The 23104-nt window shown below is 43.6% G+C and overlaps 1 protein-coding gene and 1 long non-coding RNA gene across 2 annotated transcripts in view; one reads left to right on the forward strand and one right to left on the reverse strand.

Moving 5' to 3' along the window:
* Positions 1-23104, reverse strand: part of HNF4A (hepatocyte nuclear factor 4 alpha) — a 74965-nt gene that overhangs the window by 39768 nt on the left and 12093 nt on the right. The gene's annotated exons all lie outside the window — the stretch shown is intronic.
* The window catches only part of LOC127548871 (uncharacterized), a 40043-nt gene continuing 26069 nt past the window's right edge, over positions 9131-23104 (forward strand). The window contains exon 1 of the long non-coding RNA XR_007950479.1: positions 9131-9632. This is a non-coding gene — a long non-coding RNA (uncharacterized LOC127548871). The remainder of the gene's footprint in view (positions 9633-23104) is intronic.

Raw genomic sequence — 23104 nt, forward strand, 5'->3', positions numbered from 1 at the left:
GGAAAGGGGTTCTATGAGGCAGAAGTTAGGAAGGAGGGAACGCTAGGCTGAGGGAGGAGGGATGGGGTGACCAATGCAAAGGTATGTGAATAGGAGATGGAATGTGACGTGGGAGGAGTAAAGAGAAGGCCAATTTGGCCGAGTTGCAGAGTACTGGAGGGAAGTCATGTAAAGTCAGGTTGAAGCAGGCTGGGGACAAGTTGTGGCAGGGTTTCAAAATTAGACAGAGGGGGATTTATTTGGTGCTAAATGCGAGAGGGACCACTGGAGTTTAAGGAGTAGAGGAGTGGCGAGATCACATTGGTCACAATGTGGAGAAAAGACTAGAATGGGAAGAGACTTGAGGCAAGAAAACCAATGCAGAGGAAACTGCAATAATCTCCGTGAGAGGGATCAGGATTTGAACGAAGGGATAGATGTGGGAGTGGAGAGAGCAGGTCATATGAGAAATGTGGAGGAAGGAAGAGCAAGATTTGGCAGCTGATTGGAGATACAGACTGAGCAAAAGTGAGGTGAGAACAATGTCAGGAATCTAAACCTGGAAGGCTGGAAGAATGATGGGACTTTTGATGGAAAGAGGGAAGGATGAAAGGAAGGAATGTTTTGAAGGAAATATAATGTGAGCATATCATCTTCAATCCTTCGAGTTCCGGTGAACACACCTCTGCTTGTCTTCATCATTCCCTTAAAGAGCTTCCTCTCTTTCCCTCCCCTGACCTTCCACTTCAATAATAAAAGTAATAGCTCACATTTTTAGAGTGCTTTCAAGTTGACAAAGCCATTTCCTGACATACCTGGGAGTGGTAGCTTGCCCAAGTTTTATCATTCACATGTCTGTCCTCATGGAGACTGAGTGGCTAAGGGATAATGTACAGCCGTACGATTCTATGAATCATAGAATCATAGAATGAATAGCTAGAAGGAACCGTGGGGATCAGCTAGGATCATAGGGACACAATCCCTTTGTTTTATGGGTAAGAAACCAGAATAAAGTAAATTGGCTGATAACGCCCAACTAGTATTTCATCATTTAACCTAAGATTTGAACTCATATCTTCTACCTTCAAATACAGAGTTCTTTCCACTCTTCAATCTGGCATTCAAGCCTTCCATATCCCATCATTCCCGACCCATCATTCCAAACTGTCTTCCTTTGAGCCTCTTCAATCACCTTCTATTCCAGAGAGGAGAATCACTTTATCCCTGAACATATTTTTCTCCTCCTTTTCCTTCTCCTCTCTCTCTGCCTCTTCAATTCTTCCCCATCTCTTAAATCTCAAATCATTTCCTACCTCTGACAGAAACCTTCCTTGACCACCTCAGGACACTGTGATCTCTCTTTTCTAAAAATTTTAAGCTACCAGGGTCTTGTGAAACCTTTTCTATTATCTTTTGTTACTATTTAAATAAAATTAAACGAACAACTATTTGCTGGGTTCCTATTGTGTGCAAAAATGTTATTTGGGGATTGAGAATGGAGGGGGAGAATCAGAGTAAAAAAGTCTATCTTGGAAGTCCATAGTCTAGAGAAGTCAGGACATAAATATATGGAATTTAAATTTTCACATGTTTATTGTAACTTTCTCACTAGACTGCAGACTCTGTAAAGGCAGAGATATAGACTTGGTAATACAGCATTGAAGGAAAAGTGCAAACACTTTCACATCTAATATCTAAGATTTGGAATCAGGGGAACTCCGTACTAATATGAGTTTTGCAGCTTCCTAACTGACCATGGGCAAACCACTTCCAAGCTTTACCTTTCGCTTCCTCATCAGATGATTAATAAGGTCCCTTCTAAATCTAAACCAATACTTTATGATCTCGTTTAATCTACTGATCCTACTTTTAATCAGGTAGATGGTTCTGTTTAGTTTTGCCCCTATTTTACAAATAAGGAAACTGAGGCTCCAAGAAGTCAAGTGGTTTATTCAAGGTCACACAACTAGAAAACTGGGAGTCAAAGTCAGGTTTCTGCCTCCCAAGCCAGGACCCTTCCCATTGCCTCACACGAATATGACAATACCTTAGTCATTTTCATTTCCCTTTTCTGCTCTATTCACATTTCTCTTGCAGGGTAGCAATAACTGATATCCTTGATAATAACAATAAGTCCTGGCCTCAAAGTTCACAAAGTGCTTTCCTTATAAACACCCTGCCTGCGAAGTACATAAGGCTACCTCCCTTTAACCAATGAGGAATCTAAGATGCAGAGGGAAGAGCTATCACTTGCTCCTCATCACATGGGCTCAGTGTGTCCCAGTTCTAGGAAAGGGAGTGGGATGTTTTCAATTTTCTTTCCTATTCCCTTCCTAGCTATACATGGGTTGATGCAACTAGAGACAAGGCTACTTGTCTTGGATATTCAGGGGGCCTCTGAAGTCATAAGGAAGGCAGCAATTCAGGGATTTTTCAAACAGAAAAATGACACTGAAGTCTCTGTGACCTCCCTACCCTCCTCACCTCTGGGCTTTCGTTGAGTTTTCTAAGAAATTGGTTGTATGGAAGAAACCTAAGTAGGGAAATGGCTATTTGCCTAAAGGAAGAAAACTGATCACAGCAAACGAAATTAAAACATCATAGGGCTCTGAGCTATATGGGACCTTAGAGATCATTTAGTTCAAAAGTTCCACACCCTACTTTGATAAATGAATAAACTGAGGCGTGGACAGAGGTAGTGACTTGCCTACAGCAGAATAGAAACTCTTTGAGAGCAGGGGTGAAGCATCACAGAAAAAAAGTCCTACCAGGTATGCAGTCATGCTGGGGAAAAGCAGCATCTTCCCCAGAAGAGGGGCCAGCCTCTTGACCAACAGGTCAAGTATGGAGATACAGTCTATGTCTTGAGTGCCTAGGACAACGCCTGGCTATAGTAAATGTTTAATAATTTCTGAATGAATAAATGACTTTGAGATATAGAAAATAGTGTTAGAGCTAGAAAGATCTAATGACCCAGAACATTCAAGCTAGAATGTGTTCTATCATAGAATGTCAGAACTCAAAGGGGCTTAGTACAGAGAACAGAAGTCACTAAAACCAGAAGAAACCTTAAAACATAGAATGTCATAAGTGGAAGGGATTTTAGAAATGACCTAGTACAACACTGATTTTCAGCTAGGGAAACTAAGGCCCATACTGGGGCAGTGACATGCCCTTCCCCCCTCCTTTTTCTACTCCCCACTCCCCCAGAAGGTAAACTTCTTACCAGCAGGGTCAGTTTTGGTTTTCTTTATATCCCCAGCACCAATTTCAGTATTGCTCAGTCACAAAGATGGGAAGAAGCCAAACCAAAATTCAAATCTGTGCTTTCTTTTTTTTTTTTAAATTTAAAAAACTTTATTATAATGATTACATATTTTAATCTGGGCTTTTTGATTAAAAATTCAGGATTCTTTTTTTCTATTCCAAGCAAATATTTAAATTTAAAGTAGAAAAGGCATTTTCTAACTGTGGGCAGTAATGTTAGATATGGGAAAAATGATTATGAAATTATGAAATCTTTGGGTAAAGGCCTGACTCTAATCTTACTTCTTCAGAGAAGCTCTGCTGTCTACCTCAGTCCATAGGCCTCTATCTCTGTCTCTGTTTTGGCCCTTCTCTTTTCTCCCTTCCTCTGAGGCCTTCTGTCTCCATATCTGCTTAGTAAAAAAGCAGCATGGCCTAGTGGCCCAAGGGTTGGCTTAAATGGCACCTCCTTGGAAGCCATCTCCCTTGGTACGAGGGCTCTCTCGGGCCTCAGATTACCTTGTTTTTTCATTATGTGTTTGCATGTTGGATCCACTAGTAGAATATAAGCTTCTTAAGAACAAGGCCTATTTTCCTATTTGGAGCATTCTATCTCCAGGCATTCTAGTACAAAGTAAGTGCTAGAAGGCTCCTTGAGTTGAAAGAATTGAAAAGATGGGTTTCAAGTCTTGATCTAATACTAACTAGTTATGTGGCTTTCAAGCTAGAAAGGCCTTGAGCTTGGGACTACCAAGGGATGATGACAGCTGGATAAGGGCTTGTCTGGCCAAAGACAATCAGAGGATGAATTTTTGGCCATAAATACTTTGTATCTTCTTAGGGTTGAATCCACCATAATGGAGGAAGTATAAACATTAATGGAATGGAAGATCCCTGAAACTCCTTCAACTATCATTTAACAACTGGGTGTGGGAGGAGGCGATGGTGTCAAGAAAGGCTCCCTGTAAGACGGAGCACCTGAACTGAAGAGCCTTACGAATTCCAAGAGGCAGAGATGAGAAAGAAAAACAGTCACGTCATGGGGGCAGATTCTAAGGGGAAAGATGAGCTGTTACGCCTGTGGGCGAGGAAGCCGGGCCTTTTGGTTGTATCACAGGGTATATGAGGAGTGGTCTAAAATAAATCTAGAGAGATTAGGGATGTTGTGGGAGTAAGTTCCACAAAACATGGCAACTGATTAGATTGTGAGTCTCTGTGAGGGAGCAGAGTAGAAGACAATTCTGAGGTTGCAAACCTGGGTGCCTGAAAGAGAAGTTTGGAAGAAGGATGGGGACAGAGGTTAAGGTAATGAGTTCAATGTGGAGCCCATTGAGTTACGGATGTGTATGGATCATCCAGTTAAGGATGTCCAATACACACTAAGTGACAAGAAACTGCGATTTAGGAGATAAAGATGAGGGCTGGAAATATAGACAGGAGAATTATTGACATAAAAATTAATCATTTAATCTATGCAAGGACATCAGGAAGAAGGAGTAAAAATAGCGAAGAGCACAGGGCAGAATCTTGAGCTTTACTCAAATTTAAGGGATGGGAGATAGATAATAATCCTGCAAAAGAGATAGGTAGAAGGAAGAGAAAGGGGATGAGCATTTATTAAATGTCTACTGTATGTCAGATACTGTGTTAAGACTTTAGGAATATTATTTCACTTAATCCTCAAAACAACTCTGGGTGGTAAGTGCTACTTATTATCCCTCTTATACACTTGAGGAAACTGTGAAGTTGACTTGTCCAGGGTTGAAAATCTGTTAAGTGTTCAAGATCAGATTTGTACTTGGGCCTTCCTATTTCCAAGGCCAAATCTCTATCCACTATATCACCTTGTTACTGAGGAGAAGGCAAAGAAAACAGGATCACAATACCCAGAGGAGAGGAGCAAGTGGTCAGCAGTATTAATTAAGGAATTAAAAGCTACAGAGAACCATGTTATGATCCTCAGTATAATCATGATGGCCTCCTTCATGCATATTTTTAAATACAGATGATATACAGACATCTGGACTAATCTGAGAATAGTTTTTTCTAGAGGCAGCTGGAGAGATGAAATGATCTTTGACAGTCTCAAATATCTGGCTCTTAGATGCTTTGTAGATGGGCTAACTGGGCCTTCCCCCTTCTTCTGATGGAAAGGGATCCAAGAATATAGAGTTGGTAAAGACCTTAAAGAACATCCAATAAACAGGAAGCTACCTGAACACAAATGCTGTTTTTTATTACAGGCTTGACATACCTAACATCTAGCCTTGTGCCCTCCAAACAGTAAGCATTTATTAAGAGTTTGGTAGTCAAGATGTCAATCAACTTTCTCATTTTACTTCTTTGTTAAGTATATTCTAAATTTAGTAGACATCCACAAAATAAACATTCAAAAATAAAAATAAAAGTAATTGTATATTAAATTGTATTTATTCATAGCATCCAACCCTCTTATTTTATAGAACAGAAAATCAAAGGAGACAGTCTACAATCAGAGAAAACAATCTGCCTACGGTGATACAGTTAATAAATACCCTTACCTATAAGATGTGCTTAAAAGCATTTTTCCTTTTCTTTTGGACCCCTAAACCCTCCCAAGATATCTTGCGATTTATTGACTGGATTTCTTTCTTAAGGATCATACTTTAAACCAAGACCAATCTGATTGTCATTGGCCACCAATAAGTCCCAGGCCAAGTTCCATTTGATCATTGTTTGAGTCCTGATTGACTCAGATTGAATGTAAATAGCAATCATTTCTGCTTTGGTCAGAAACCATGAAGATCTTCCTCTTCCAGATTTATTTATTTAGTTTTATTTTTGGACTAAGTGAAAGAGGACATTCTTTGTCTCAATTGCTATCTAGCCTTAATCATTGAGGGGGCAGCCTCAGTCAAACTATTGAAGATCCTAGCTTAAAAAGCCCAAGATCTTCCACTGCATCCAGGGCCATCTTTAATCATTCTGATCTATATCTGGCCACTGGACCCAGATGGTTCTGTAGGGGAAAGTGAGTCAGGTGACCTTAGACAGCCCTCCCTCACTTAAATCCAATTCACTTGCATGGCATGGCATCCCCCCCTCATGTCATGTCTTCTTTGAGAATGAAAGACGGATAACAACAAGAAGTAAGGTTGGGATTTGAACAATGTATTTCTACTCCAAAGCCAGGCCTTCTTCCACTGAACCAGGAGGATACTGATTGGGACAGCCTTAGTATCTTCCCAAAGAAGCCCTCCAGCATTCTAGCCTCCCGAAAGTGCCATATCTCTCTCAGGAAGAAGAACCCCCATGATTTATTTTTGAGGAAGAGACCCTGTGAATATACGTTCAATCTCTGGGCAGTCTCCTAGACTAGCCCTTCCCCCAGACTCAATCCAAATAACCCCTTTGATTAGATAAGGCTCTCATATCAAGTCAAACATTGGCCTGTGGTCTCTCTTCTTACTTCTCCCTCCTCCTCCCCTCCCACCCTTCCAATCCCTACTCAAGGCCTCATTCATTTGGGTCCAACTAATCTCTGAGCTCCACAGGGCTCCTGTCCAAGAGAGACAAGACTGAGCCTAGGAGAAGAGGTAATCTAACTAGTGTGAAATGTACTGAATAGAAGGAGAGAATTACACACAGGGAAAGAGGGACCAAGGTAGGAAGAAGGATAAGGTAGGCTCCATGAAAAGTACTCTATGTCCATGCTTGGGCTACCATCATATGAAATGAACTTCAAGATAGAATGAACTCTAGCCTACTCATCACTTCTTTTGGGGGGAAATTAATTTTTTTCCAGTTATCAAGCATTTATTTTTTTTTCCACTCTTTTCAACTGAAAGATACATTATTTCTTGATCCATGTACACAACTATTAACTTATCAGTAAATAAGCGTTTATAAAGTGTTTACTCTGTACCAAGGACTATGCTAAGTGCTAGAGAAACAAAGAAAAAGCAAAAAACAGCCCTTGACCTTAAGGAACTTACACTCTAATGGAGGAGAGACTATAAATCAGTACATATAAGATAGTCACAGTACAGATGGAATTTAGCCTTAGAGAGAAACTGGGAAGACTTCCTGGAGAAAGTGGTGACTGAAGTGAGCTTTAAAGGGACCGAAGGACTAATCACCATGTGGGAAACTAGAAACTAGAACGTTCTAGGGATGGGAGGCAGGTGGTTCAAAGGGAACAAGAGATGGGCCAGTATGGCTGGACTACCATGTGGGAAGAGGACTAATGGGTTAGAAGACAAGAACTCTAGGAAGGGTCGGGTTGTTAAGAGCTTTAAATGTCAAACCAAGGGGTTTATATTTGATTTGGAATTGAGTAAGAGAGAATCATGGTTAGACCTGATTAGGAAACTCACTTTGTCATCAGTGCAGAGTATGTACAGAGAGACTTGGGTGAGGAAAGCAGTGAGAAGGGTATTGCTGGAAGGGACATTCTTCTAGATTAGCAGAATTCAAATTAGCTGCTGAGGTCAAAGATTAAGACAACAGCAGAGAAATCCCAGCACTCAACAGAGCCTACAGAGAGGTACCTCTCTGCCTCCTCCAAATAACTAGTACCGTGCCTTATTTGTGGATCAAACTGAAGAACTGGATGTTATCAGCATCACACTCTAGCCAACTGAGCTAGGAAGACCGTTTCCTAGGAGAGCGATGCAGCAGGGACTTTGCTCATTTGGGAGAGAGTTTCCGTTGTCTTAGGGCACTGTCCGAGGGACCTGTTCAGCCTGCAGTAGGATACTCATCCTCAGCTCCACTAGGTTCTATTCCCAGCTTTGACAAGCGCGGGGCCCATAGGGAGCACAAATTGGCACTGGAGACACAAATATCCAACTCTGCTCTAGAAGTCATAGAATTTTAGTGTTTAGAGAGACCCCAGAAGACTTTTAATCCAACTCCTATCTGACCAGAATCCCTAATATCCCCAACCAAGTCTTCCCTTAAAGACATACCAAGGTAGACAACTCATACATTTTGTTGTTATTGTTGTTGTTATCTGGTCATTTCAATCGTATCCACCTCTTTGTTCCCCCGTTGGAGGGTTTATTATTTTTTTTTTTTTGTCAGAGATAATGGAGTGGCTTGCCATTTCCTTCTCTAGCTCATTTTAGAGATGAGGAAACTGAAGCAAACAGGATTAAGTGCCTCGCCCATGGTCCCCCAGCTAGGAAGTATCTGAGGCTGAATTTGAACTTAGGTTTTCCTGATTTGAGGCTCTGCATTCTATCTACTGAGCTAGCTAGCTGCCCTACTCTACTTAATGTATCTAATTATTTTACCTTATTCTTCTCTGTGATTCTTACTCCTTGATTCTACTTCTATTCTCTGGCAGACTGGGGTTGAGTCCCAGGTCTGCCACTAATGTACTAACTGTGACTCTGGGTACTTGGCTCTTATTTGCCCCAAATGCCAAATGAAAAGGTTGGGTTAAATGGTCTTTAAGAAATTGTCCTAGTTCTGAGATTCTTCATTGAAAGGTCTTTTCTAATTTTCACATTCAATACCCCAGGGTCCCTCCCATCTGTGACCGTGTTCTGAGGCTCTTTCTAGCACTAACCTGGGTTCTAAAGCTTTTTCCTATCTCTGATTGTCCATAATTATAAAAATTTATGTTCTAATGTTAGGTCTAACAATTTCTATTCTGTATCCAAAGGTCTCTTCAAGCACTAACCCTTTCCAGTTTCTGACACTCTTTCCAACAGTCCCCTCCAACATTCTGTGATCTAAGCTCAAGCTACTCAGTTCTAGGTTCCTTCCCATTCCCTCATTCTAGGACTTTGATGATATGGAAGATTACAGGAGAGTAAAGGCCAGGTTCTGGAGCATACAGTCCAGATGGAAATAATACAATTCTAGAATCACAAGGAAATGGACAATTTAGGAGCAGACGTATAGGCAGAGGTGGGTCTATGTGGAGCTGGGTCAGAAGGACTTTCTTGTGTCAAGTGGTCCTAGCCTACCCCGCCTGCTCCTGTGCTCACCCCCCAACCCAGCTGCCGAAGAGGTATCAAGACAAAGAACAAAAGTCAGAGGGGGGGAAGGTGAAGGGCTGGGGGTGGGGGGAAAAAAGCCAAGAGCCATATCCACTCCTAGGGATAGGGCACTTTAGCTTTTTCCCCTTTGAAATTTCAAATTCCAGTTTGTGGACAAAGTCCTAGCTATCTCACAATATAGATCCCAACCACTGACCAAACTCCACTCCAAGCAGCCACCTCCACTGGGACTGGCCTGACCTGGCCACTTCTTTCAGTTCCCTGGAACCCCAAAGGGATCAGCCTCCTCTGGACTCCCCCCTACCTTTGCCTTTCCCTTGATCATGAAGGATTCCCTTGGGCCCACTAGAGCCCACAGCCTCTTTCTCGGAATTACAGCTGGGGTACACTCACTGACAACCACAAGCAAGAGACAAGGTAGGATTCAGCTTGGGTGGCCCTCCCCGGAAGGCTCAGATGTCCCTTCTCCCCTCCCCCTCGCAAGAATCCTTGGTTCTTGCTGCAAACTCTGTGAGAACTGGGACAAGTCACTTTACACCCTTTCTGGGTTTCACCTTTCTTCGCTATTAAAAAAAAAAGGGGGGTCCTTTCCATCTCAGATGCTCTCTGTTTTATGTTCTAAGGGTCTTCCAGATCTAACATTCTTTGTTTTAAGCTCAAAGGCTCTTTCCCAAATCTAATATTCGATGGTCCATGTGGGCCTCTCCAGCCCTAACCATGTTATCCATTTCTAAGGTCCTTACAATTTAAATAACCTAAATCTAATGTTCTGAGGGTCCTTCTATCTGTAAGTTTCCATGTTTTGTGTCCCAAAGTCCTTTTCTGCTCTGACATTCTATGTTCTACATGTAAAGGACAATTCTTCCAGCTCTGACCCCTCAAAGCCCTATCAGTACTACTCATTGGGCATTTGAGAACACGAGGTCTGGAAATGTTAGTGAGCTTTCCAGGTATTCGAGCTCTGATTATCCAACTAGACTGTAGGCCCCATGAAGGGGGGAGGGAAGGGAGAGGAGAAGGGTCAGGGCATTATTCATTTTTCAGTGCCTAGCACAGGAATTTACAAATAATGGATTTTCAGTTAACTTCTATTCCTTGATCAGTTCATGTCAACTCTGACCGACAATTTTGAGCCATTTTCTATGCTTCCAAAAGAAAAGGGAGGGCACCCAATGAAGGCCACTGTCCAGAGGAAATAGAGTCCCTGTGGTTAATAATAACTGGGCTCAAGCCCTCTGCTCTCTGGACAGGCCTTGCCTGCTGACTTTCCTTAGCCTGTTTCCCTCGATTAAGATGAGCCTACCCACCTGCTAATCATTGTTGGCCTGTTGATTCTGCCTTAAAAAATTAACAGGGAATTAGTTTACCGCTTGGTTTGCCCCCTAACCCCAAAAAAGGCCCAGGCCAGCAAGATGGATCCCCTGGGTTATGCAAGAGGCAGTGTCCTCCCCATGCTCACCACTTCTCTTAAAAGGTTAGATTTTGGTCTAAAGTCAACAGCCTCTTTTTTCCCCCTCTGGGCCTAAGCAAATTTGTTCTGATCTTGTTTCCAAAGGAGAGATAAAGGTGCCTGGTTTTATAAACAAATACACAGCAGCATGGTGTGGAAAGATCAGTGGATTTAAGACCAAAAATGCTGGGTTCAAATCCCAGTTCTATCTATGTGACCTTGAGCAAGGTATTTCTCGCTCTGTGCCTCAGCTTCCTTATCTAAGAAGTGAGGGGCCTGAATTAGGTGATTTCTACACTCCTTTCCAATTCTAAAACCCTATCCACTCTAGTCACTCCAAGGAATGGTACCTCTTAGGAACTGGCTCACTAAGTGACAGTTATGGAAAAGTAGTAGGGAATGAATACCCTTCAGGTACCCCTGAGGCTCAGGAAGGGGCCAAAATTGGGTCCACGAGGGGTTATAAAAAAAAAAAAAACTTTGCATTGAGATCTAGAAAACCTGGATTGACAGACCCTCGCATTTTTTTCATCCGTCAAATGACCGCATTAGGTTAGAATGATCAGGCTAGAGCCAACCTAGTTCTCAAGTCTCATGTTTGGCTCTTTTGGCTCCCAGTCTTTAACTCGGAGGAATTTTCTTCTCTCTATCTTAGTTCCCTTCCCTGCAAAATGGATTGTGCCACCCTCCACAGGCCCCTATAATGACAATCAATAAGCTGGCCAAAAAAAAATGCCGCTGAAAAGCCCAGGCTCCAAAGCATGGAGCCAATTCCTCATTATCTGGGGGCCACTTCCTGCATGAGGGGAGTTGAGGGAAGGAGAAAAAAATGGGAGGATGGAAAGAAATGTGTAAAATTCCTTGGCAGCTACTCTGGGCAAAGGGTGAACAGGGAAGGTAGTGGGTGAAACTGTCTCCAGCGAAGGCTGGGGCTGGGCTATGGACTTCAGTACAACGCTGCTTCCTGCTGTAGCGGCTTCTTAGGGACCCACTGGATGTTCATTCAACCATTTATCCGAGTGTCCGACGGCGCTCAGCCTTGCCCATGAACCATCGTCCCAGCCCTTGTCCTCACAGAGCTTGCACTCCTGCAGGAGCCCAAACATAACTCAGTGCAAGAGGCGCCTTTTGAAGGTTCTAAGAGATTCTAAGAGAAGGTTCTGGACCTGGCCTTCTGGCTCCGTGACCTGGGACAAGTGAGGCTGAAGGAGCTTCTTCTTCCACAAGGTGGCCACCATAATTTTTATCAAGGCCGTTGAGATGAAATGAAATTATATTAAATTGCTTTGTAAAGCAGAATGTTCTTTAGAAATGTTAACTATTTGTAAAAGCCAGGTTAGTTCAGAGGAGCAAGAAATCCTTGGGCACCTGGAATGATCCTAAAGGACTTTCTATGAATTACATTAAATTTGAAAGGAGGCCTTAGGTAGAAGGAGAGGTGAGGTCACTGGACTGTCACACTCTGGTGTGCTCAGCACAAAATGGGAGGTGATGAATAAATGGTTGTTTCCTTTCCCCCTCTTCCCTTCCCCCCGGGGGTGGAACAGTGTGAGCAAAGGTACAGAAATGGAACTGAGGAAGATGCATTTGCTGACCTGTGAATGGGCCAGTGTGATAGGATCAAGATGGGCTTGAAATGAGAGGCGATAAGAGAGGCCGGATCAAATGGCACGCTTTCAGGAGTTTCTCTCTGAAGGTTAATAATGGGGGCCCAGGAGTAAGTCACATTTCCCGCAGTTTACAAAGTGCTTCCCTCACACTAGTTCTATGAGGTAGAGAAAGTATTATCATCACTCCCATTTCAAGATGGGGAAACTAAGGCTCAGAACCACATCTGCTACTGACTATGTGACCTTGAGTAGGTCATTTCTCTTCTCTAGGAATCGGTTTTCTCAACTGTAATGTATATGTGGGGAATGTGGGGGAGTGGGGTAGGGGGTTGGACTAGATTTTTGAGATCTCTTAGAGCTATAACGCCTATGAGTGACTCTGAGAACTAACTGTGAGCTGAGAAATAATGCCGCAGACTAGATTCCCCAGCATCGCCTCTCCCCTACCCCCCCCTTCCCATCCCCCTTCCTTTCCTCATCCCTGGCATTGTGCAGCATGTGACTCAGGCCCCATTTGCTTGGCGGCTGTAATTTTGCTCTCTGTTTGTGTTCCTTAGCACTATCTACACTATTGGCCTTGAGAGGCTATTTGGGTTGATCAGAGAGGCCTGGCTTGAGAGGGGCCCAGAGGAAGGGACAGTGGTCAGCCCCCTCCCCGGCTTGTGCACTCTGGAAGCCCCGCCTGACAATAAGATCCCAGTGAAGCCCACCGTCTGCTTCCCTTGGGCTCTTCTCAACTCAGACTCCTATCTGAAAAAGTTCCATCTTCTCTTTTTAAACTACAGTATGCTACGTGGCACATTATATATAACAATCCATGTACTGCCGACCGCAGGAGGCTGTCTTCAGGAATCATATTTACTGTAGCATCCCCCAACTAACTCACACATCTAGAGTGACTAAGGCAAAGTGCTTTCTTCATAATAACAGGATGATGCAAGTATAATTATTCCCACTTTACAGTTGGGCAAACTAAGGCTCAGAGAAGTCTTAGAAAATATTAGACTACAGGTAGAAGGGAACTCAGAACTTATTTAGCCCATTTTCTTCATTTTACAAATGAGGAGACTGATCATTTCCACCCCTCTCTCCACCACACACACACACACAAACACACACAAATGTCCAAGGTCACACAAGGAGCAGAACCAAGATTCACACTTGAGTCCTGAGATTTCCCGGTTCAGCATCTTATAAAATTGGCCTTTGTATTGACCCCCAGAACTGCAGGGTTGAAAAGCACCTACTCTAGCCCTCTCACAAAGGGATGCCCCCTGTATCATAGCCTTGAGCCCAAGGCCTTTGCTCAAGGATCTCCCGCACAGCTGGAAGAAGCAGCCCTTCCCACTTTGAGGCAGTTTTAGTTGCTGGGACATTTTTCTTTAGATCAGGATGAAATTATCCTCTTTCTTTGCATCCTCAACTTATTATTCTGAGTTCTATCCTCTGGAACCCACAGAATGGGCCTCAGTCCTTCCCACAGTTGAGCACGACTCTCAAATCTTCCACATCCTTTCTCCTCCAGGATAAATTTATGTTCACAGCATAAAGGCTCCCCCCAAACTGGTGGCCTTCTCTGGGCGCTTCCGGCTTTTCAGCTGTCATTCTTAGCCCTCGGGAGGTATGACTGAGCTGCCCACGGCCACCCCTCCCGGTACCAGGGCCGAGTTCGAATCCAGATTTTCTGACTGAAGGAAGGCACAGCTCCGCGCTGGCTCCTAATGAGACAAGGAGAGGGAACACTTTGCAAGCGCGGGGCGTTTCGGGATAATGGAAGTCAGGGCAGGAGAAGGGGGCTGGTCCAGTCGGTCTCTGAGGTTGTTTTTGGCCGTTGTAGCCGTATTACGAGCCCTTGGTTCTAGAGTCAAGGCCTAGAGAACCAAGTAGCCCAACTCCATGGGTTCCATGGGGTGGAACCAGGAGCCCAAGCCCAACTCCCCCAGAGTCAAGGTAGCCAAATGGACGGAAAACCTGCCCCCTGCTGGCCAATGCTGGGCGGGCCGGGCTACCTGGACTCTGTGGGCCCCTAAACTCCTTGCCCAAAGTCTTTAAAAATCTCAGCTTCAGGCGACTACTCGTGCCAGCTATTGTTGAGGGCTAGATTTGGGGTACCTAAATGAAATTAGGGTTTGGTTAAGGTCTAGTGGCAGGTTCGGGGTACAGGGAGTCAAGCAAAGCTCCCCTGCAACCCCCTTGGATTTGGCGCAAGGATACGGCGGTAAATGGAGTCTAGTAGCGGCACAAGTCCCCAATAAAAGCATTTATTGGCCGGAGAGCTAGATTGATAAAAGAGGTTTATTTTGGGTTTGGAAGTAAGGAAATAGGTGAAGGTGGAGATAAGGAGGGCACCGGACAGAGGGTCCTCACGTGGCTAGCATGCTTGAAATCTCTGCCAAGAGGGGGTCCCAGCAGCTCCCTTTTATAATGGGAGACTTAGCTCGAGGGGCTTTCGGGTGTAGCCCCAAAGTTGGCTCAGATCCGGGTGGGGCTGGGACAGGTCCGGATCTTCTATTGGAATTCAAAGGGACCAGGATTTGTGAGTTAAAGGGCAATTTACATTATTAACTGGGAGAGGGTGGGAATCTAGAAAGGAACTTTCCTGCTATCGTGGGGCACAGAATGGCCTCTCGGGGACTGCGGCCCTCTCAGCCGGGCGAAGGGAGGAGGACAGAAGGAAACGCTACAAGGTGAGTGACTGAGCCCAGAGCTGGGAGCCCTTGGTTCTGAGCTGGAGCAGGGCTGACTGTCATCGGCGGGGCCCCGACCCTGCCCAGCCAGGGACCTCGTGGCTTTGTTGGCGCGTTCTGCCATCCCCATACTCAGAACTCCTCCAAGCTTGTCCGGGAAGGCAGACAAAGTCAACAACAGAGGAGCTGTGTGTTCTGGTGAAGGGTATTCTGGCAGCGCTCGGTCCTGGGGACAACTGGGGGTGGGGGGGAGCAAGGGGGAGGGCTGGGTGAGACTGGGGCATAGGGCAAAGTGAGGGAGGCAGACTGCTCCCCTCGGGCTTCCCGGGTACCTGGAGAAACTAGTTCTAGTTCGTTAGGGGGAGAGCAGTCAAACAGCATTAAGTACCTGCGAGGTGCCCGTTCTGGGGGTACAGCAGAGGCAAAAAGGCAGGCACAGCCCGGGGGGCAGACAAACCGCGGCCCACTAACACTCATACAGGCAAGCTGGGGATCCTCTCTGAGGGAATGTGCTAAAATTAAAGAATGAAAAAAATAGAGAATCCCGGGAAAAGACTTTGGGGGAAGGTGGGACTTCAGAGAAGGAAGGCAGGCGCGGGAAGGGAAAGAGAGCGCTTGGATTTGGGGGCTGGAGCATTCCAGGGGGTCGCTCCCAGCAAGGAAGGGGTGGGAGGGAGAGCGGAAGAGTAACAGCCTCTATAAGAAGACAAGGTTATGGAGGGTTTGGAATGTCAGGGAAAGGATTTTCTGTTCGACACTGGAGGCAATGGGAAACTACTGGAATTGATTAAATTGCGGTGGGGGGGGGGGGGGGTTTGACACGGTCAGCCTTGTGCTACAGTCACACTGTACATATATATGTGCAAACACAAACACATGTGTACAAACCTACTCACAAGTACATAGAGGGCCTCCTGAGGTCATCTTCTCAATCAGTCAATTAACAAATATTTGCTGAGTTCAACAGATGGAGCTGGCAGAGTGCTCAACAGGCAGAAATAAGGCTCAAACTCAGGTCTCCTAACTTTCCATTGAAAACTTCTTGTATATTAACCCTCAGGACATTCCTAATATTTCATGAGACTGAAGCACCGGAGATTATTTTGTCTCAATCAACTCCCCGACAAATCATTTCTGATTTCTGATGAATAAAATGAAATGTGATTAATAGGACATGGGATCTTAAGCTTATTTGTGTCTCAGAGCCTTTGGGCAGACTGGGGAAGCCTATGGATCCCTTCTCAGAACAAATGTTTTTAAATGAATAAAATAAAATGCATAGGATTACAAAGGAGAGCAATTCTACTGAAATATAAGTATTAAAATTTTTTCTAAAACAAGTTCAAGGAATCTAAGTTAAGAAATCTCAAATAGGGGAAATTCTAGGCCCTGTCCCCCTCCTTTTTTTTTTTTGAAGAGCTCTATCCTGACCTGGAAACCACTCCTTACAGGTTCCCTGAGGGATGATGGGATGACTGGGTATTTCTGGATTGAGGAAAGCAACTGGAAAGGTGAGGTTGGGAAGAGGGAAGAAGGAAAGAATCCAAACCTAACACGGTCTCAGATCCTGATTTCTAGAGCAATGCTCTGGTTCTCAGATCCGAAATCCAAGTTCATCCCATGTTCATAGGATCTAGGACTGGTCACTGAGGTGACCTTATCCACCTCCTAATTTCACAGAAAAGGAAAATGAGATTCAGAGAAGGGAGATGATTTGTTCATGATCCAATAGTTCCTAGTAACAGGACCAAGATGTGAATCTAGGTCTTCTGACTCCATCCAGAACCCCTTTCATTAACCTTGGCAGCAGTTTTGAAAGTGAAGCTTTCTGTCTCAGGCCTCCCACCTCACAATGGGAACAACTGTACCTTGTGGTCCCTGGAAGACAATGGAGGTGATATCTGACATCCTCTTGCAGCTTCTAGGACCCCAAGGAGCAGGAGGGACATCATCTCCTTCCTGAGACTAACCCACCCCAATGGGTTTGGGGTAAGGAGGTCTCTAAGATCCCATCTAGCTCTGTGAATAGCCAGACTCTGTCATCTAGGGAACCCAAGGGAGCTGGGCAGGCCAACCAGCAAGCTAATCTGATCCCTTAATGCCAGTCACAATGAGATTTTAGGGCAGCCAGTGGCCAGGCGCCATTTGGTGCCAACACAGGGAATTATTCTACTGGAAGGGACCCTGCAGCCTAGTCTAAAAGTACATGTGCTCCTCCACCCTAGCCCCTTTTCATTCCCCCATGCTCAGCTCGGAGGTGGGCAAGCTGCTCCAGGAGCTTCTGGGTTTCAGTCCTATTGACTTTTGTGTGGTATTGTGGACAAACCAGAACCTCACTCCACTAGCTACATGTGTACTAGCTCAATACCACACCTACGTTTCCTTCATTTTGGTATAAAGAGCTGTGTTTAAGATCTCTTCTAGAGTTGTCACTCTTATATTTAGTCTGTGAAATATTTATGCCAGTTTTTACCCTGAGAGCCAGGATTTTCTACCATTTCCTGGGGGATTTTTTTTTTTAATAGAAGGTAATAATATTAACAATACCCACATAGCTGGAGACTACTTTCAACGTGGAGTCAGAGATGGTGGAGGTGGCGGTTCAAGGAGTATCTACTGCTAAGAACTGGCGCTCCACGGCTCATCCAGCTTCATGACCCTAATTCTGTCCAAGAGCAAAAGCAATGAGCAAGGTTTTGGCTTCCCCGGCAGGAGCTAAGAATACTTAGCAAAGGCTGGAGAGTGTGTGAGTACTTGGCGTGTCTTCTTCAGCTGAGAAGATAAAAAGGCAGGAGAGAGAATGGGTGGCCCCCGGGGCCAGCCCACTTACCCTCCTGCCACATACCTACCTCTGACCTAGGTTGCCTGTTCATTGCCAAGTATCTGGACTCCTCCTAGTGGACAGAGTTGTCAATACCACCTGATCCCTACCAAGAATGAGGATCTCTTAGGCAAGAACAGCTTCAGTTATTATCCAATTACAGGGCAAACTACGCCCCAATATTGATTAATGACCATGTTGGCCAATCTCAGACCAGGAGGGGCTACCATTTCCACCCTATTTCCCACCAATCACAAACTATGTACGCTGTCTGCCTTGAATTAAAGGCAGGTTCCATCACAGCTTCCAGGTGGAAGGACCACCTTCCTACAAACCATGACCCAGAGAACTTTACAGTGCCAGCTACCACAGGGCAAGACATAGTAGTATCGTCCCAATGACAGTCTGGATACGCCACTACTGACTACTCATTACAGTCCAGGTGACAACAATATCCCAGCACAAAATAATAATAATGAGCTGACCCTTAGATAATGCTTTAAAGTCTCACATCAATCCTATGAGGCAAGTACATCACTTATTATTAAAGTGGACAGAGCACTGACTTTGGACTTAAAAGGCCTGCTCTTATCATCATCATCATCCTCATCCTCATCATCTCTCTGTTGATTATTACTAATATAATGGGCAAATTACTTACTCTTTCTAGACTTCAGTCTTCTCATCTATAAAATGAAGGGAGTTAAACCAGAGCAACAGCTTTAAAACAAAGTTCCTACTAACTATTTTAGGACTGTGGAAAGTGAGATAGAGAGAGGTTAAGTGATTTGCCCGTTGTCACACCATTAATAAGTGCCATAGGCAGTATCTCCTGACTCCAAGCCCCAAACTCTGTCCGTTACACCATGGCTTAGTATATAGCCAAGGAGATATATATATATTTGTCCATGCTGCTCTAGGCCATCTTCCCTAATGTAATAATGATTGGTTCAGGATTGTGCTTTATCAGTTATCATTAAAATTCCAACTGTCTTCTTAATGTACCAATAATACCAATAACCTATGAGAAACCTAATCATGAGGAAGCCATTTAATTCTTAAACGTAGCCTATGCTGACCATAGAGAAAAATTCAATTCATCCAAGCCCACTTTTTCGGAAAATCTTCCTTGAAATATATATTTATGTATAGGTACCTATATACATGTATGTATGTATACACACAGAGAGACAGACATACACACATATGGCTGATTGCCTTGAAAGGCAATTGTTATAAAAGATTATGAAAGATTCCCAATGCTGGACAATTTTTCCAAGCTATCAAGAGAGTGAACAAAGTTGTGGAGAGTCAATAATGAGGTTCTAAAAGGCAGATTTTTAAAAAGGCCATCAATGCTCAGCCCTGTGCCCTAGCTCCAGAGCACAAAAACTAAGAGAAACACACCCACATATCTTAACTAAAAGGAAACCCAAGGCAACCACAGTTGAGATTCTGCAAACCTCCCCATCTCTTTGTGATGGTTCAGCCACATTTTTCAATTCCACTGTACTATGAACCTCACAAAAATGGACCGACTGACTAGACAATTGTACACCAGTGCAAAATACATTTTAAATGTAATTGAAATATCTAGTCTTCTCTGATTCATCATATTGATTCTCCTTTTGGACTGTGGCCCCATTTGTTTTATTCTGTCCAGAAGAAAGTAACCAGTATAGTGAGGGATCTTATAGCTGTTATTTAGGTATTTTCCATCATGTCTGATTCTGTGTGACCTTTTTTGAGGATTTTTTGGCAAAGATACTAGAGGGATATGCCATTTTCTTCTGCAACTCATTTTACAAATGAGGAAATGGAGGCAAACAGAATGAAGCCCAGGACTACCCAAGCAATAAGTGTCTGAAGCCAGATTTGAACTCTGAAAGATGAGTCCTCCTGACTCCAGGTCTGGTTCTCATCCACTGTGCCACCTCGCTGCCCAGGAAAGACCTTAAGTTTGGGTCAAATAAGCATCAACTAAAGGAATGTTTAGTCTGGAAAAGACTCAGAGGGGACAACTTAGCTATCATTTATTCCCATCTGTGACTGACCTGCTGAGTTATTTCTTCTTTTTTTAAAAATTCAAATATCAGGCATTTATCTTTTCTTAACACTTTACAAGTTGAGGAAGGATTAGATTTGTTCTGTTTGTCCCTGGGAGCAGCCCAGGAACAAGGGCTGGAAGTTGCCAAGGGACAAATGTAGGCTAGGTGCCAAGATACACTTCCTAACAATTCAAGGTGTCCAGAAATTAAGTGGGCTGTCTACAGGGACATTAGAAAACTGCCTCTTGGAGCATTTCAAATAGAGACCGAGGACTATTTGGGGGTGGAAAAAAGACTCCTTTTCCATTCCAGGTTAGAATGGATAGCCTCTGAAGTCCCTTTTAATTTTTCAATATAGTTAAGCAATGATTATGTAATTGCTGATGCAAACACAGGCCATATAATATAATCTTGACCAGCAGCGTATAACTAGACCCCAGCACAAATTTAGAAAATCCCTCTATAATGTCTTTTGCCCACCTTTAAAATTTCCCTGCGGAACTAATCAGTGTCCACAACACCCAAAATTAGAATTATCTGTGTTCCTCTTTTTCCTAGTTTATCTATCATTTCTAAATGGTGAGCAAACCAAATTCTTGGTTCTGTGAAATATCTCCCTGATTACTCTATGAATATAAATGAGAAAGAGTAAAGCATCTCAGGAAAACATTTCCTCTGTTGACAAGAGCTAAAGCACTTAAGAAACACCAGTTAGTCAGCCATAGTGACTTCAAATCACTTCCTATGTGAAAAAGAAAGAGAAAAAATGATCCATACTGAAAGAACCCACAGTCTACTGGGGAGACAATGTGTAAAAACCTATGTACAAACAAGATACATACAGGATAAATTAAGGGTAGTCATGAAAGGAATATACTAAGGTTAAGGAGGACTGGGAAAGGATTCTTGTAGAAGGTGGAACCTTGGTGGAGATTTGAAGGAAGCCAGAGAAGCCAAGAGACAGATATGATGAGGAAAACTGTTCCAGGTATGGAGTTCAGCCAGAGAAGATGGAAGCAGGAGATGGAATATTTGTTCAAGGAACAGCACCGACCAGTGCCACTGAATTGTAGAAGACATAGAGGAGAGTTAAGTATAAGAAAACTAGACTGGTAGGTAAAGGATAGGTTATGTAAGGCTTTAAGTTAATCAAAGTAAGTCAAAGTTAATCAAAAGATTTTATTTGATTCTAGAAGTAAGAGGGAGTCACTGGAATAAACTGTGAATAGGAAGGATGATATGGTCAGACCCCTATTTTAGGAAGATTAATTTGACAGCTGAGGGGAGGATGATATGATGTGGAGAAAGTCTTGAGGCAGGAAGACTTCCCAATAGTCCAGCCCTGAGAAGATGAATTTTGCATCAAGATGGTGACAATGTCAGAGGAGAGCAGAGGGCATAAAGAAAAGCTATCAGAAGGTAGAAACAAGAGGACATGGCTTCTTAATGATAATGAGGAATCGAGGATGATACCTGAATGACTGGGAGAATGTTGATGGTGATAGAGAAATTAGAACAATAAAGAGTTTAATTTTGGACAAGTTTAAAGTGTCTACTGAGCATCCAGTTTGAGATGTCTAATAGAAGATTGGAGGTACAAGATTGGAGGTCAGGAACAAGATTAGGACTGGACAATTAGAACTGAGAATTATCTGCAGAGAGATAATAATTGAAACCATGGGAGCTAATGAAATCATCTAGGAAAATAGCATAAAGGAAAAGAGAACGTTCTCATAGTTGGCAGGAATGGCATAGATAAAGATCCAGCAAAGGAGACAGGATGACAGGTGGGAGAAGCAGGAAAGTCACAATCACAAAAACCTGGAAGGGAAAAAGATTTCATGAAGAAAGTATTTAGGGGGATCTAAAGATGTGGAAAGGTCAAAATGAATGAATATTGAAAACCTGACAAGAGATCATTAGTAACTTTGGAGAGAACTGTTTTGATTGAATAATAAGGTCAGAAGCCAGACTGCAAAAAGTTAAGAAGAAAGTGAAAGGAAAGGAAGTGAAAATCCTCATTGTAGAGTGCCTTGTTAAGGATTTTAAACTTTTTTGAAGATGGGGAGACAAGGTCAGATTTTAGGGCAAAGAAGCAACCAGTAAACTCAGAAAGAGATTAAGGGTGAGAAGGTTGGGAAAGTTCTACTATCACAGAAGAAAGATTAGGTTTCATTTCACAGAATTTTTGTCTTTTTAGACCTTGTTCATCCTTTGCTTTAGAAGAAGACAAGTGGACTCTTTTGTGAATTGGATTTAAGTAAGGCAGAGTTGCACAAAGTCATCTGCCTCACTCTCTTCCAGAGTCTTCAAAGTCCAGAAGCAAGATAAAAGTCAGGATGTCTGATGGTGGTCCAGGAGGCAGCGGATGAGCTTGACATCTTCCATGTCTGACCAAACTCAAGGCATTCCAGGATATATTAGCCCATCTGCTGAGATGGTTCAGTGTGGCCTCTGAACGTGCTACAGCTTCTTGGAGCCAGAGGTGAGAGCTGGGGGACAAGGGACATCAAAGGTGGATGAACAGGCCTGAAAAGGGCTCAGCAGCCCTCACACCAGAGGTGTTAGTCCTCCCTGAACAATCTACACATCCTTAATAAATATTCCTTAATCAACTGATTGACCAGAAAGGCCTCCTTGGGGAATACTGAAAACAAAGCACCTCCTCCATTCAGCCTTGGGAATGGCATCTAAAGAGGGAGAATTAGATTCCTTCGGTTTCATGATTGATGAACAAATAGGTTATATAATAGAAAGAGCACCGGACGGGGAGTAAAGAAGCAGGGTCTAGAGCTCAATCTGCTAACTCACCTGACCCTGGCCAAGCCAGTGGTCCCCTCCTGGGCCTTATTTCACCTCCATGACATGACAGATCAGGCATTCTCTTCTGATCATAATTTTTTTATGTTTTATCCCAGATATGTAAGCTTAAGGATTCACTCTCAACAAGTAGCTTGTCTTGCTTAGGACTAGAGATAACTCCTTTCATTCCCAACTTGCAGAACCAGTCTCCCCCCTTCCCCGACTCCCTAAACCCTCTACTTTGCTTTACTTTCTATTCTTTTCTTAGATCTTTTTAAAAAGTTCCCCCCCCCCCCGGGAGGGGAGGGGGGAGAGGGCAAGGCAATTGAGATTAAGTGAGTTGACCAAAGTCACACAGTTGATAATGTATTAAATGTCTGAGGTTAGCATTTGAACTCAGGTCCTTTTGACTTCAAGTCTGGAACTCTATCCATCAAACCACCTAGCTGTCCCCCTATTCTTTCCTTAGGA

This window comes from Antechinus flavipes, chromosome 2 (genome assembly GCF_016432865.1).
Source record: "Antechinus flavipes isolate AdamAnt ecotype Samford, QLD, Australia chromosome 2, AdamAnt_v2, whole genome shotgun sequence".
NCBI lineage: Eukaryota > Metazoa > Chordata > Mammalia > Dasyuromorphia > Dasyuridae > Antechinus > Antechinus flavipes.